The sequence below is a fragment of the Xyrauchen texanus genome, chromosome 29 (assembly GCF_025860055.1).
Source record: "Xyrauchen texanus isolate HMW12.3.18 chromosome 29, RBS_HiC_50CHRs, whole genome shotgun sequence".
NCBI classification, from domain to species: domain Eukaryota; kingdom Metazoa; phylum Chordata; class Actinopteri; order Cypriniformes; family Catostomidae; genus Xyrauchen; species Xyrauchen texanus.
This window is the reverse complement of record NC_068304.1, coordinates 34,575,131-34,590,888: the sequence shown is the minus strand read 5'-3', so window position 1 is coordinate 34,590,888 and position 15,758 is coordinate 34,575,131. Positions and strand designations below refer to the sequence as shown.

General features: G+C 43.2%; 1 protein-coding gene across 2 annotated transcripts in view; it reads right to left on the bottom strand.

Annotated features, from left to right (window-relative positions):
- Positions 1–15,203, bottom strand: part of LOC127622802 (carbohydrate sulfotransferase 8-like) — a 218,165-nt gene extending 202,962 nt beyond the window's left edge. For both annotated transcript variants that reach the window (XM_052096890.1, XM_052096891.1), the window contains exon 1: positions 14,615–15,203. The gene's annotated coding sequence lies outside the window, so the exon portion shown is untranslated. The remainder of the gene's footprint in view (positions 1–14,614) is intronic.
- Positions 15,204–15,758: the final 555 nt, after the last annotated feature.

Sequence of the window (15,758 nt, the reverse complement as noted above, 5' to 3'; positions counted from 1 at the left end):
TATGTTCCTCAAGGATTTTCCAGAGGTTTCTTGATCGGGGAGTGGCAGCAGAGGTCTAACGGTCAGAGTGACCGTTAGCAAAACCAAGCAAACAAACTGTTTGCATTATTCAGTTTGCATAAATGCATTATTCACTCATACCAGCTTTCTAAACTTTTGTTGTTGGGGGTTTGTCTGACATCCCAGATGAATAATTAAGCTCTGACCTTTCGTCCTCATTAAAGGTGAAGTGGTGGGGGGTGTTTTTTCTCGAGCGAGCGGCCGACTCTAAGACAAGTTGTCAAGAACATTACTAGAATCAAAATGGCTTGTGTTTCCAAGCTATGGATGATTCTACACAACCTAAATGGAATATTCACATGTGTCTACATTTTTTTCACTCGAAAAACAGAGCTTGGTAGAGGTTTAGGTCGGTGAATCCAAGGACATAATTCTAGCCCTGTTCCAATTCTTGATGAGTGGCCTACCCAAACAGCATTTTAAAGCAATGTAAAGGTAGGTGTAAGTGTAAAATAAATGTTATTTATGATACCACACAGAAAATATTTTGCTATAAGAGCTTCAATGTGCATTCTTTAGATTCTGAAAAGCCATTATATCTATTCTTTTGTTTTCATGTGTGTGGGTGTACACACTGGGTTTTTTGATTTGATGATCAGCTCATGGAGAGAGCAATACCGACATCCCAGGCCTAAAAGAGGAACGTGTTCAAGGCTGAGTGTATTTATAGCTTGCAGAGAAAAAAATTAATTGTGAGCAGAGCAGAGGTGGAACACACAAGCAACAACTATGGGGGATTAAAGGGATTGTTCACCCAAAAATACAAAATCTGTCATCATTTACTCACACTTAAAAACCTGTTCAAACCTGTATGATATTCTTTCTTCGGTGGAAAACCAAACGAGAAATTTTGAAGAATGTACTGGTTGCTTTTTCGATGTATTTCTATGCGGCCATTTCATGGACACTTCCCCAACCTACACAGAGCCCCGTTTCACTGTGAGGATGACATATTCCTCTTTATTTTTTACACTATTCCCTCTGGACACTATTTATTCCCCATTTTTGGGCATTTTACGTTTATCATTATTTTTAATAAATGCCTCTATGAGGCTTGAGGCCACACCCAATGTGTCTGTCTCTTGCTCAACCCACAACAGTTTATTTATATATATATATATATATATATATATATATATATATATATATATATATACCCCCCCCACCACCACCACCACTTCACCTTTAAGAAGTAAATTTGGTTTGGAATGACATGAGGACGATTACTTGATGAATTGTTCTTGCATGAACTATCCCTTTAAAACAACCTCTCACATTTCCTTTTTTTCCCCTGTACTGTGGCCCTCATCTTTCTCATTTCTTTGTGTGATGGGAGGAAGAATGTGTCTTTGAGGTCTGTGTTGGTGTTTGTCATGCTGTGCTGTGGCTCTCAGGTGGCTCTTTCCAAAGCAGAAACCTGGTAGCTGTCACGCACACGTCTTGCAGTCTACTACACACTTGAACATCACACGCACACATCGCACAGCTACACACCGCATTCAAGAATGTTCAGTCAACAGCTTGCAGACAATTCATGAACTCTTGATAGAATTCTTAAGCTCACTTTTTATAACATATAGTTCCCACTCTAAAATCTGACTGGATGAGCCCAAATTTAAAGGTGTTATGCTATAATGGCTATAATTGCCTACAGATGATTATTGTCCTATGGATGTGTGTGGCAGCGGGGGCGTGGTCAAGCGCCCGTCCGGGAGAGGAAAGCGGTAAGGGCGCTTACACCTGAGCTAAATTATGCCTAACACCTGTCTCTAATTCCAGTGAGCACGAGGAGAGCGGCATAAAAAGCAGACACCGAGCCACCAGTCGGGGAGAGACGACAAGCCAACGCAGTGCGCTTGCATAATATTGTGTGTTGTAAAAGTAGAGAGAATTAAAAGCTTACCTTGTGCTGAACACCTGTTCCCTGTCCTCCTTCTTGTGGGAAGCGTTACAGTGGTGCCGAAACCCAGGAACTTGTTCATCCAAGTATGGAGATGGGTCGCCCCGTAGAGTCCTCCCAGCTGACGGAGGTCCTCCAGTCCCTCGATACACTACACCAGAGCCACCAACAATCCCTGCTTGAGCTCCGGCAGGACCAGGATCGCCGGTTTTTTGAGATCATGCGGGCTCAGGCAGAGGACCGGCACGCCATCCGGAGCCTCCTTAGCCAGGAGGCCGCGCCGGCCACAGCCGTGACCCCGGACACCCGCTCCACGCTGCCCCCGCCCACGTTACAGAAGATGGGGGTAGCAGACGATCCTGAGGCCTTTCTTGATTTATTTGAGCGAACGGCAGAAATCTGGGGCTGGCCGCATGAAAAATGGGCAGCCCGCCTAGTTCCTCTCCTGTCCGGGGAAGCTCAACAACTGCCGGCAACTAACCTCCTGGCCTATACAGACCTAAAAAGAGCCATTTTGCAACGGGTCGGTCGGAGCCCGGAAGAGAATCGTCAGCTCTTCCGGGGCATGAAGTTGGAAAAGTCCGATCGCCCGTTCGCATTTGCCCAACAGCTCCGGGACGCCTGTCGGAGGTGGTTGATCGCGGGGGACCGCGACGTCGAGGGTGTTATCGATCAGGTGGTACTGGAGCAATTTAGTCAATGGCTGCCCCGGAAAACGGCGGAGTGGGTCCAGTGCCACCGCCCGGCGTCGCTGGAGGAAGCCGTTCGTCTCGCAGAGGACCATCTGGCGGCGATCCCGAGGGCGGACGAGCCCTCTTCTTTGTCTCTCTCTCTCTCCCCTTCCCTTGTGTCTGCCCCTGCCCTCGCCCCCTCCCCTTTGTTCTCTCCTTCTGTTCTCTCTCCAGGGCCTGTTCCTGCCCCGCGCAGGCGTGGAGGGTTCCAGGGACCAGCTTCCCGGCCTTGGGAGAATGTACCCTCCCATTCCCCGTCTTTCAGCCGCTCTCCTCCTCAGGTGGGGGCGCCCGCCAGCACAAGTGCGGCCGCAACGCCTGGGCCGGCCTGTTGGAGGTGCGGAGACCCAGACCACTTCCGGGATCAGTGTCCGCTGATGGAGGTGGGGACGGTGGTGCGGGTCTCCGACGTCCCGCAGGCTGCCCCCTATCGGGCTGGAGCATACCGGATTCCGGTAAGGATCAGGGGGGGTATTTACCAAGCTTTGCTGGATACCGGCTGCAATCAGACCACCATCCACCAACGCTTGGTTCAACCTGGGGCTTTGGGTTTAGCTAAACTGGTGGGGGTGAGGTGTGTGCATGGGGATGTTCACAAGTATCCCATGGTGACTTTGGCGATTAAATTCAGGGAAAAACCATAGTGTGGAGGCAGCGGTTAGTTCCGCCTCACCCATCCGCTAATCTTGGGTACCGATTGGCGAATTTTACAGATATTTTAGAGGGTATTTGTGCGGATGGGTCCTGCATAAAGAGGTGTGCGGTGTGCGATGCTTTGGCAGGGAGGCGGAGCCAGGGCCGCCCTCGGCTGCTTGGAATGACGAGGGAAGGGCGAGGTGGCCGCCCCTCCTCTCAGGGAATTCCCTGAGGGGACTTCCTCTAGAGCAGTCGCGGGACGAAACCCTTAAACGTGCTCTTGACCAAGTGAGAGTAATTGATGGTCAACAGCTCCGGCCGGGCATCGCCATTGCATACCCATATTTTGCCATGATTAGAGATCGGTTATATAGAGTGACGCAGGACGCTCAAACAAGTAACACAATTGTTGATTCCACGGAGCCGCCGGGAAATGGTTTTGCAGGCGGCTCACTATAATCCTATGGCCGGTCACCTAGGGGAACGGAAAACACTTCTCCGTCTAATAGCCCGTTTCTATTGGCCGGGCATTGGCGGTGACATCCGCAGGTGGTGTGCGGCGTGCCGTGAATGTCAGCTGGTAAACCCACCGGCCACCCCAAAAGCGCCATTGCGCTCTCTACCATTAATCGAGGTCCCCTTCGAAAGAATTGGGATGGACCTCGTCGGGCCATTAGAACGGTCAGCACGTGGACATCGCCGTGTTAGTCCTAGTGGATTACGCGACGCGATATCCGGAAGCAGTGCCTCTGAGCAACATCTCCGCGACGTAGTGTTGCAGGGGCACTCTTCAAGATAATCTCCGGTGGGGATTCGAAAGAAATCCTCACCGATCAAGGCACGACTTTTATGTCACTGAACACTTCGCGAACTTTACGTGCTTTTGGGCATTAAATCAATTCGCGACTAGCGCTTACCATCCGCAGACTGATGGCCTAGTGGAACGATTTAATAAAACGCTCAAGAACATGATTCAGTAAATTCGCATACCGATGACGCTAGAAATTGGGATAAGTGGCTAGACCCCTGTTGTTTGCAGTACGAGAGGTCCCGCAAGCCTCCACAGGGTTCTCCCCGCTTGAGCTGCTGTATGGGCGACGCCCGCGGGTCCTTGACGTCATCCGCGGCGTGGGAGGAGGGACCTTCTAATAGCAAAAATGAAATTCAATTCGTTCTCGATCTTAGAGCAAAACTCCACACACTGGGGCTGACTAACACAGGAGAATTTGCTCCAAGCTCAAGAACGCCAACGCCGGCTGTATGACAGGGGTGCTCGGCTACGGAATTCGCGACCGGAGATAAGGTACTCAGATTACTCCCAACATCGAAGCTCTAAATTACTCGCCAAGTGGCAAGGACCCTTTGAGGTCACACGACGAGTAGGGGATCTCGATTATGAAGTTAAACGTACCGATAGAGGGGCGACGTCAAATTTATCACCTCAACCTCCTGAAATTATGGAGGGAGGAGGCGGCCTCTGTGACGCTGGCCATGGTAGTTCCGAGAGGGCGGAGCTCGGACCGGAGGTAAACATAAACTACAATCTTAACACTCCGGTTACTTGTGGAGACCAACTCTCACCGCTGCAACTCACAGAGGTTTCCGAATTACAAAAGGAATTTGCGGATGTGTTTTCCCTCTACCGGGCCGTACAAACATCATACAGCACCACATCGAGACCGAGCCGGGCGCGGTGGTGCGTCGCCTCTATCGCTTACCCGAACATAAAAAGAAAATAGTACGGGAGGAATTAGATGCGATGCTTGATATGGCCGTAATAGAGGAATCCCACAGTGATTGGTCCAGCCCGGTTGTTCTTGTTCCCAATAGTGATGGGTCTGTTCGATTCTGTGTGGATTACAGAAAAGTCAACGCGGTGTCTAAATTTGACGCATACCCAATGCCCCGTGTTGATGAACTGCTCGATCGGTTAGGTACTGCTTGATTTTATTCGACCTTGGATTTAACAAAGGGTTATTGGCAGATCCCCTTGACACCAATGTCCCGTGAGAAAACAGCCTTCACTACGCCGTTTGGATTACACCAATTTGTGATGCTTCCTTTCGGTTTGTTTGGGGCGCCGGCCACGTTTCAGCGACTCATGGATCGGATTCTCAGACCTCACACCGCGTACGCCGCTGCCTATTTAGATGATATTATCATTTATAGCAATGATTGGCAGCGGCACATGCAACATCTGAGGGCCGTCCTGAGGTCGCTGCGGCGGCGGGGCTCACAGCAAACCCTAAGAAGTGCTGCGATTGGCGTGTGGAGGTACGGTATCTGGGGTTCCACTTGGGACATGGCCAGGTGCGTCCCCAAATTGATAAGACCGCGGCGATTGCGACTTGCCCTAGACCTAAGACCAAAAAGGGGTGAGGCAGTTCCTGGGGCTGGCTGGCTATTATAGAAGGTTTGTGCCTAATTATTCGGACGTCACCAGCCCGCTGACTGACCTCACTAAAAAGGGGCTCCAGATCCGGTTCAATGGTCGGAGCAGTGTCAACAGGCGTTTATGCAGATTAAAGCCGCACTTTGTGGGGGCCGCTTCTTCATGCACCTGATTTCTCTCTCCCTTTTATTTTGCAGACGGACGCTTCAGACAGAGGGCTGGGGGCTGTACTCTCGCAGGTGGCGGAGGGGAGGAGCCCAGTGCTGTACATTAGCCGGAAGCTCTCTTTGAGGGAGACTAAGTACAGCACCGTGGAGAAGGAGTGTTTGGCCATCAAGTGGGCGGTCCTCACCCTCCGGTATTACCTGCTGGGGCGGGCCTTCACCCTCTGCTCGGATCACGCCCCACTCCAGTGGCTCCACCGCATGAAAGATACTAACACCGGATCACCCGTTGGTACCTGGCTCTCCAGCCCTTTAAATTCAAGGTGGTCCACAGACCGGGGTGCAGATGGCTGTCGCCGACTTTCTCTCCAGAAATGGGGGAGTGGTAGGCAGGCCGGATGGTGCCCCGGCCTGAGTCGGGCGGTGGGGGTATGTGGCAGCGGGGGCGTGGTCAAGCGCCCGTCCGGGAGAGGAAAGCGGTAAGGGCGCTTACACCTGAGCTAAATTATGCCTAACACCTGTCTCTAATTCCAGTGAGCACGAGGAGAGCGGCATAAAAAGCAGACACCGAGCCTCCAGTCGGGGAGAGACGACAAGCCAACGCAGTGCGCTTGCATAATATTGTGTGTTGTAAAAGTAGAGAGAATTAAAAGCTTACCTTGTGCTGAACACCTGTTCCCTGTCCTCCTTCTTGTGGGAAGCGTTACAATGTGAATGGTAGCTCAGATCGTGCAGCTTGTTGAGAAGAGGTGTTCTATTACTTTTTAAAGTTATTATATTTACTAGTTTTACCTAATGGTATAATAAATAATTGTAACACACTGCCATTCTTGAGAGATTCCTGAACTTGCAGAGAATTCTAGAACTGACATACAGTGTTTAGAGTTGTTCATGTATAATGTATAAACAATATCCTAACAAGAACTGAGCAAAAAAATGATTTTGAATGGTGGTACTAGTGTTGGCTGGTATTCCAACTAGAAACATATTCTAGAGGGAAAAATATGATAATTTTTGTTAATACTAAAAATAAACAAGGTGTGAAATGTAACTGCATAGGCCAACTCTCAACTGCTGCTCAAATGTGCAGCCAAAACTGTTAAATGATACTGAGTGAGGCAGACTTGATATTTCTTAAGTTAAAAAGGCAGGTCTGTTAATATGTGTCTTTATCGAAATGTCAGTTGGATTTCTATTCAGCTGAAATGGACTCAGACACAGAAATAATCAGTTGTTCAGCTAAAAGCCAAAACTTCCATAGAAGATGTCTTTCTCTGCCATTCTTCTTCTTTCCATTGCAAATTGAACAAATCAAGCCAGAGTAAGGTTTCATTTTAATATAGCAATGCCTTTCATCTTGATTAATCCCCCAAATTTAGAACATGACTTTTACATTTTCTGTTTCACTGAAGAAACTGATTGCTTGATTGATTTATTGACTGATTGATTGATTGGCTGATTGATTGATTGATTGATTGATTGATTGATTGATTGATTGATTGATTGATTGGCTGATTGATTGATTGGTTGGATGATTGGCTGATTGGTTGACCGATTTAGTAAGTGATCAATCGATTAATTGATTAATTGAGTGATTGATTAATTTGTTGATTGATTGATTAATTACTTGATTTGTTGATTGGTTGGTAGATTTATTAATTGAATTATTTATCAATTGATTAATTCGTTGATTGATCGAATGCTTGCTTGCTTGCTTGGTTGATTGATTGATTGATTGATTGATTGATTGAATTATTGATAGATTGATTGATACTTTATTGTCTGATTTTGTATTGCAGCAAATGTACATGGTCCTCACCATCATATAAACACATACACACATCACAAAGGACAGTTTACTCAATATACCGACACAACATAAGTCGCAATCACAAGTCACAAATACATGTACCATAATAGCAGGGGAAGATGGTCTTTTGGTATTCTAAACCTCCTTCCTGAGGGTAGAGGTTGATATTAATTGTACAATGGTTGACTGAGATCATATTGTGTGCTTGTCTTAATACTCTCTTATAATGTTCATTTTGGAATATATGAAGAACGGGTGCAAGATTTGAGCAGGTTACACCAAAACTGTAGCCCCATACAGTAGTTAACTCTGAATAACTGCATGGTAGAACAGATGTAAAACATTAACTCGCATCAATATATCTTAGTTTTCTGAAAAACAATATAGAAGTTAACCTTGAGCTCCAGTATTTTTAACAACAATATATCAGGACGTATGGTGTTAAATGCAGATGAAAAGTCCAGGAATAAAGCTCTAGTGTAGGTAGGTCATGGACTATCCAGATGCTTGCTAATTACATGTGCAAGTGTAATGATAGCATCCTCTGTGCTTCAACTGGTTTTATAAGCAAACTGATACAGGTCTAAGGTATCTCCTAAAGATGATACTAAGTTGTTGGTCACAATCCTCTCTAATGATTTCATCAGAAGGGAGGTAAGGGCAATTGGTCTGTAATCGTTCTCTCTTTTAGGACATACCATCTTAGGTATAGGTGTAATATAGGACAATTTCCACCTGGCTGGAATTATATGTGTGTCCATTGACCATTGAAAAATCATTTGCCAGACAGGGGCCAATTCCTTGGCAAAGGTTCAGTAAAAATGCTGATATGTTATCAGGACCTGTCGCTCTGTTTGAATGCAGGTGGCCAAAGGTATTTCTCACATCTGCCTCAGTGATGTTAACTTTCTGTTCACTATACAAGGAGACATCCTTGTATAATTAATGCAGGAGCACATTTCCCTGTTATCTATTACTTCAAACCTAGTGAAAAAGTATTTAATCTGTTTGCAAATTCAATTCATTCTCTACAGTAACATGTCTCTTAGTCTTTGTCATCCCCACCATGCACTTCATGGTGTTCCAAACTGTTTCTGAGATTCCTGAACTAAGGGCTTCCTCTAGTTTTTGTCTGTGATCCTGTTTGAAACCACACAGCTGACATTTTTAAATTCCCTCCTGGCCTGTTGAATCCACAGTTCTTAGAAGCCAGTTTCTTCTTATTAATGAATTGTTTGATACTCTTGAATACATAGATCTTGTTATTAGGATATACTTTCACCAACTGGGTTGGTATTACCAACTGTATGCAGAAATGAGTATACTCTGTCATAACTGTGGTGGTATCATCTAAGTTATCCTCCCAAACAGTGCAATCAAAACACGCTCAGAGCTTGTGCATATTTTCTTCTGACCATATTCTTATTTCTTTGTTTGCTGGTTTACTTTTTTTTAACGTTTTATATGTTGGTATGAGATGTACAACATTATGGTCTGAACCAGCAATAGGTGGCCGAATATGGGACTCATATGCACCACTCAGATTTACATAATATTTATCTGATACCCTGTCTTTTCTTATTCCCTTTGTCATATATTGGTGAAAGCCAGGAATTACATGTTCAATTGTACATTTGTTAAAGTCTCCAAGTACAATTGCTGGTGCCTCCAGGTTTGCTGCTGCAGTTTATGAACACAGTCGAATTTGTGCCGCTTGTGGGGCACAACAAAAAGCAGTATGCAAATATAGAATGCACAATATTTCCACCAAAGTTTCCAGATCTATCCGTCCGCTCTAACGTGAAGCAATTCAAGTGGTATAAGGTGTCCAGCATGGAGGGGTCTAACCATGGTTCAGTAAAGCACATTGAGGATTCACTAAATTCATGAGAGTATCTTGTGTACATTTGCAAATCAAATATTTTGCTGCTGAGTGAATGTAGATTTCTCAGAATGACGGATGGCAAGTGCGGTCGGGTGAATCTTCGCTGTGTCTTTAGTAGTTCAACTGGAATGTTAGAGAGTATTCTGTGTCCGCAGAGGAGCATGGTAGGAGGTGCTGACTTTGCAACGCTTGGCAGTGGGGTGGGGGGGGGGGTGCATCATTGTCGCCCGCATCTGAGGGCTGTCCTTCAGCCTGGCTCATGACAGGAGTGGGCAGGATATAGAAGAAGCACAAAATGAATAAGTCACCACTGCAAAATAAACATGGAGCGTGCATCTTCTAAGGAAGCCGGCTTCTATTCTCCATGTGTGGACAAACTGGCATTCTCGCAGGTTCCAGGAGCAGGGTGTTGAGGGTACAGGCCGAGTTGGATGCGCACTGGACCCGTTCCCTCGGAAACCCTGGTGTTGGTTAGAGTCGCCAGTGAACACCGTTTGCGTCACGGCTGTCAGGCATGGATGCCAGACCAACTTCCCCTCACACTCGCCTCCACCCTTAGGAAGACTGGCTGCCAAAGAAGCCGACACCCCTTGTGCTGTGTCCCACATCCTGGAACATTCCTGTGGACCCCACCCCTTCCTACACATGCCACTTGCACAGCGAGGATGCCAGTTTCCCCTTTATTAGGAACACTTTCCCCCTTGGACACTATTTATTCCCCCTTTTTGGACATTTTATGTTTATTATTATTTCTAATAAATGCCTCTCCATGGCTTGAGCCACACCCACTGTGTCTGTCTCTTGCTCACCCCACCACAATGCACATATTCACACACTCATATCACATTGTCATACTTACATGGCATGATTTGGATAATATTCAGACTCATTCTCACACAAACTCTCTTTGCATGGAGCACTCCACTGTGCCCCAACAGAGTTTGGAGCGGATCTTTATGCAGGTCTGTGGGAACACGGCGGACGTTGTAGCCATCTGGACTGTGACTGTATGTTCTGCCTGCTGGTAGCACGCCAGCGCAGAGATGCTTCGTACTAACACACACTGACTGAAACAACCTGTCAATGCAGCCCGTGTGCGTCAGAACCCTGCGGTACACCAGAAGCACCACGATACAGCATGCTAACAGAGTACAGAAAGTCACAAAAGAGATCTCTTTTCATTGTTTCTGCAAGATAACAATGATGTGAACAAATGTATACTTGTGCTTAAAGGAAGGTTCTGGTTTATATATCAACAGCATTTGTGGAATGATGTTGATCAGGGTCGTTTCAGACCATTCTGGCACCCTAGGCAAGATCCCTATTGTTGCCTCCAGCAGGTGGCCCCTAGGCGACTGCCAAGTTCGCCTATGCTTAGAAACAGCCCTGATGTTGAAACCACAAAATATCTGACTTCCCATAGTAAAAAACAAAAAACATTCCAGCATTCCGGAGAGTGTAGAAGCAGAAATATGAAGCTCACCTTTGTTAACTGCTGGCTCTCCTGGCTTTCCCAGTGTTACATGGTCATGACATTAAAGTTGAAATATTGGATTGAATTCACAAGATTAGTAAGTGATTATATCTCACAAGTTTCATGTTAACATGCAGGGGCAGTTCTAGGGTAAGTAGGCAACCGTGACGTAGCCCAGACATCTGTGGATATGTATAAGGCCATCCTTTCATGAAATATCAGAAACAAATACACTATAATAAAAGTTTAAATGTTACATGTGAGGTGTCATTTATATAGTAAATCTTTACAATTTCTAAAAACTAAAACTAATGAAAAAAAGGAATAACATTTGGTCCATTCTCACCCAAAAATGTGATCCTGCACATTGTTGCTGCTTGAGAATGGCCTATACAATTTAATTAGTACAAAGTTGTGGTGCATGTTAATAATTTGATGACATTTCCACTTTATGTTTCCTTTGCATAGAAAAGGTAAAGGTGCCACCGTGAGGTGGTTACATAAACCTTATACTACAGAGATGTTTTGGATTTATACTCTCCAAACATTAGCCCCAATAATCCTTTTAATGTTATGCTGTGATGATGAAATTTAGAAGTATTTTCTATACAAATATATTCATAAACGTATACTAAGTTGTAATGTTCTATATATTTTTATCTGGATAAAGAACTGTTGTTTTAAGGGGAGTACATATTTTAGCATTTTTGTTTTTGGATAAATATTTTAATTTAGTAATTTTTTGATTTCTCCCAATGTCTACTGGAAATGGTATTTTGAACTTAGTGATGTTTGTAATGTCTACTAAGAGGTGTATTCCTCTCTGTTTGTCTTTCTGTGGAATAAAGGTTAGGTTGTCACACTACTTTTGATTGTCATTGTTCAGGAGTGTTTGTAACTTAAATGTTGTGCTAATTACATTAGTGTGCGGGATCTTTTTCTTGTTTATTTCCTAAGTGTTTTATTCCTACGCACCTGCTGAAAATCAGGTGAGCAGTGTTTTCTTCTTATTTTTTCATTATAAATCTTGACATCAACAGTCTCCTTGGCAATCATGATTTCAAGCTTGATTACACTTCCTTGTGCTATCTAGCGCTCTTTGCATGTTTTAAGAATTTGGGAGTGTAATCGAGCTTGAAATCATGATCATGCCTAGAGACTGCAATAGCAATATGTATGGTGAAAATGGAGCTATATTTTGGGCTGTTCTCACCAAAAATTAGATCGCTTCAGAAGACATGGATTAAACAACTGGAGTTGTGTGGATTCCTTTAAGCTGCCTTTATGTGCTTTTTGGAGCTTCAAAGTTTTGGTCACCATTCATTTGCATTGTATGGATTTACAGAGCTGAAATATTCTTCTCAAAATCTTAATTTGTGTTCTGTAGAAGACAGAAAATCATGCATATCTGTATGGTATCTGAATGCAGATAAATCACAACACATCTTTAATTTAGATTACCTCTTGATTTTCTCAGTGCCTGAGGAGCCCTGCAATAATTTAAATGTACCAGACTGTCACGCAAAAAAAAAAAAAAACACACAAAAAACACAAAGCTTCTCTGTTTTAAAAAGTTCAGTAATTATAAAATCTATTTAATAAGTTAATTAATTAGTTTACTGCTTATGCATGGTTTATGCACTCATAGAATCACATTTCTTATGTTTACAAATGGAAAAAAATGTAGACCCTAAAAGAAAGAAAACACGCAGGAACTACACATTTAGTCAAAATTCAGTTATAACCAAAATTGCCTCATTTGGCAATGATCGTTCTCTAAGACTATGATCTCGCCTGTGACAGACGGGTTTTTGCTCAACTATTTTTTGAGAAAACAGAGTGAGACTATTTTGATAATCCACATTTGGCTGAGAAATAAAAACTTTGAAGTCTTTTTTTTTTTTCCTCAGTTTGGCATAATTACTGAGTTTTGGCTTGGTAGTGAAGACTGACAGTCAGCTTTAAGGAGCCAACTTTAAACACGAGTTCAGTAGTTCACAAGTTAATGTAATCCTGCGTTGAGGATAGTCGAAAGGAGGTCGAGCCTCGAGACTTGACCTGAGCTCTTATAACCCAGTACCACCACCCAACCCCATCCCAGGACTTAGATTAGTTATTGATGAATATATATGATGAGAAGGGGAGGTGAAGGGATGCCGGAAGACTCGATGCCACGTAGAGGTAAGCAGTTGTTTATATATGTTGACTCTGGCAGTGTGATTGGTTGGATTAAATGAACTTGCTCTTCCCGAACCTTGTTAATGAAACTCCATTTTGAAATGATCATAAGTGCTACATGCTTGTAAGCACATGTAAGTGTGTAATTGTACTGTGCACCTCCTGTTTTCATATCTTCAGGCAACTTTAGTAAACCTTCCAGTTCTTGAATGGATTGAAGCTAATTATTATAATCAATTTAGTCATTTAGCATTCATACAGTAAGTATAAATATTGCTGTTTAAGTAGGCTACTCCCGAAGTAACCTGAGGCTAAAGTGTCTTGCACAGAAAGTGACACTTAATGCATCAGCTCCTTGTGGGGTTTGAACCTATACAGTAGACTTTTAAATTACCAATCCAGAACTCTAACCACTACACTCTTAAAATTAAAGGTTCCACTTGGGTTTTTAGCTTGATGCAAGAGGAGAACCTTTTATTTATTCATTACAGAAAGAAATGTAATTTTCTGTTCTTTACAAGATTATATGTACAAGAGTTTTAAATGCTTCAGAAACAATGACCAATGCTGATCTGAAGAATCTATAAATAAAATCAAGAACTTTTGAATCTCCAAAGAAACACATCCTTATAGCAACTCAAGTACCCTATAAAGCAAGAAATAATTCTTGATAAGAACTTGATAAGTTATATGCTTATATGCAGAGCCTAAAGAACCAGGGGCCATCATTTTTCAGAGTGAACACCATGAAAGTAATACTATTTATACTTTAATGTCTTCAAATACTGTTTTTGTTTTTCAATGTAATGTCAAGCTCCTTTAAGTCATAATGCCCAAAATCTGTGCAACATTCTACCAATAAATATTCAATTTCAAGTCCCAATAATTACATTTTCAAAAGCTCAGGACACATCTTTAGTTTTTGATTAAAATAAAGTTTGTAACACCATACAATAAGGTTGCATATACACACAGTAATAGTTAACACAATAGTTAACCTGTACATTACTTTTAATCAACATGGAAAAACTGACAATTTCACAGTGAGAGTGTGTTGGAAATACTAATATAATAATACACTAATAATACAATTTTTAATATACAATTTTTAATGTTATTGTAAAATAAATGTATGCTACCGTACTATAGAACCTTACTGTAAAGTGTAATCCATAGTTATTCATTTATTTTGTACACATTTTTATTATTTTACTATTTTCTCATGATTCCAGCTGTTTTATTGTTTTTTTTTTTTTAATTATTATTATTTTCAAAAAAATATATATTTTCTGACATGTGAAGCAGTTTGAGTTTAATTTTAAGTATAATAGGTGCTATACAAATCAAATGTATTTATTTTTGTATTATTATTATCAGAACTAACCTGTCTAGATGATGAGCTGTTGTGTTCGCGTTCCGAACTCTGCCTCGTGGGTTCGGTGATAGATCAGATCATTTCAGCACCATGGAAAGGGCGAAGCTCGGTTTCCACAATCCAGCCAGCGCGTCTCCAGCTCAATATCCAGTTGCACTTTGTTTGTAAGCCCTCCTGTTGCCTTGTTTGTCCGTTTATCCCTTCTCTTCTGATCCAGACCTTCAGATCTGGTACGGTTAGAGCCACGCAAAGTCCAGGTGTTTAATCCGGTCCGCTAGAATGATGCGCGATGCGTATCTTCGCTCTTTTGTCTTATAAATGTTTCCCATGTGAGTGTCTGGGAGAAAGAGAAGCTACCGACGCCTCCAGGCAGTCACTGCAATTACAGTTTTGTGTTTGTGTGTGTGCGTGTGTGCGTGCGTGCGTGCGTGCGCGCGCGAGCGCGCGTGAGTGTGTGTGTGAGTGAGTGTGCGGAAAACTGTCAGCAAGCCTCAGTTCTGCTTGATAAAAGAACAGATCTACTCAGACTTCTTACAGTACTGCGGAATGAACGATTGATGATGATGCGCGTAAATACGCGACAGTGGAGATGCGCCGCCTCTTACAGCACGGGCAATGTGCAAACCAGTCAGCTGAGCCTCTGAGTTTATCAGAGAGAGAGAAAGAGAGAGAGAAAGAGAGAGAGAGTAGGTGTCCGCTTGCTGCAACGGACTCATCCCATACTGTGTATACTATATTGTTGATTCTCAATCCAGACTAAGTCAGCAATGTCTGGATGAATCACAAGAACATGTCTGTCAAGAACATGTCAAATTTCACCCCAAAATAATATGAAAAAAAATATATGTTTTTATGTATTTATTTTACATTATTTACATGACATTTAAGCACATTTTCCATCTAAATTGTGATTATTGTAATGCGAAATTAGCCTACTGTAATGAGAAAAAGTCAGCAGTGTCAGAAATGTACTTTTACATTAAGAGGTAATATTTGCCCCCTGGATATGATAATCCAAAGGGTTCTATAAAGTTCGATTAAGTGAAATAGTCCTTTTAACAAGGTGGTCTGAAGCTAATGTGAACTCAAATTGTTTCACAATTTGTTTGAAAGCTATATATTCTTACGTCAGTGTGAATTCAACAACAGTAGG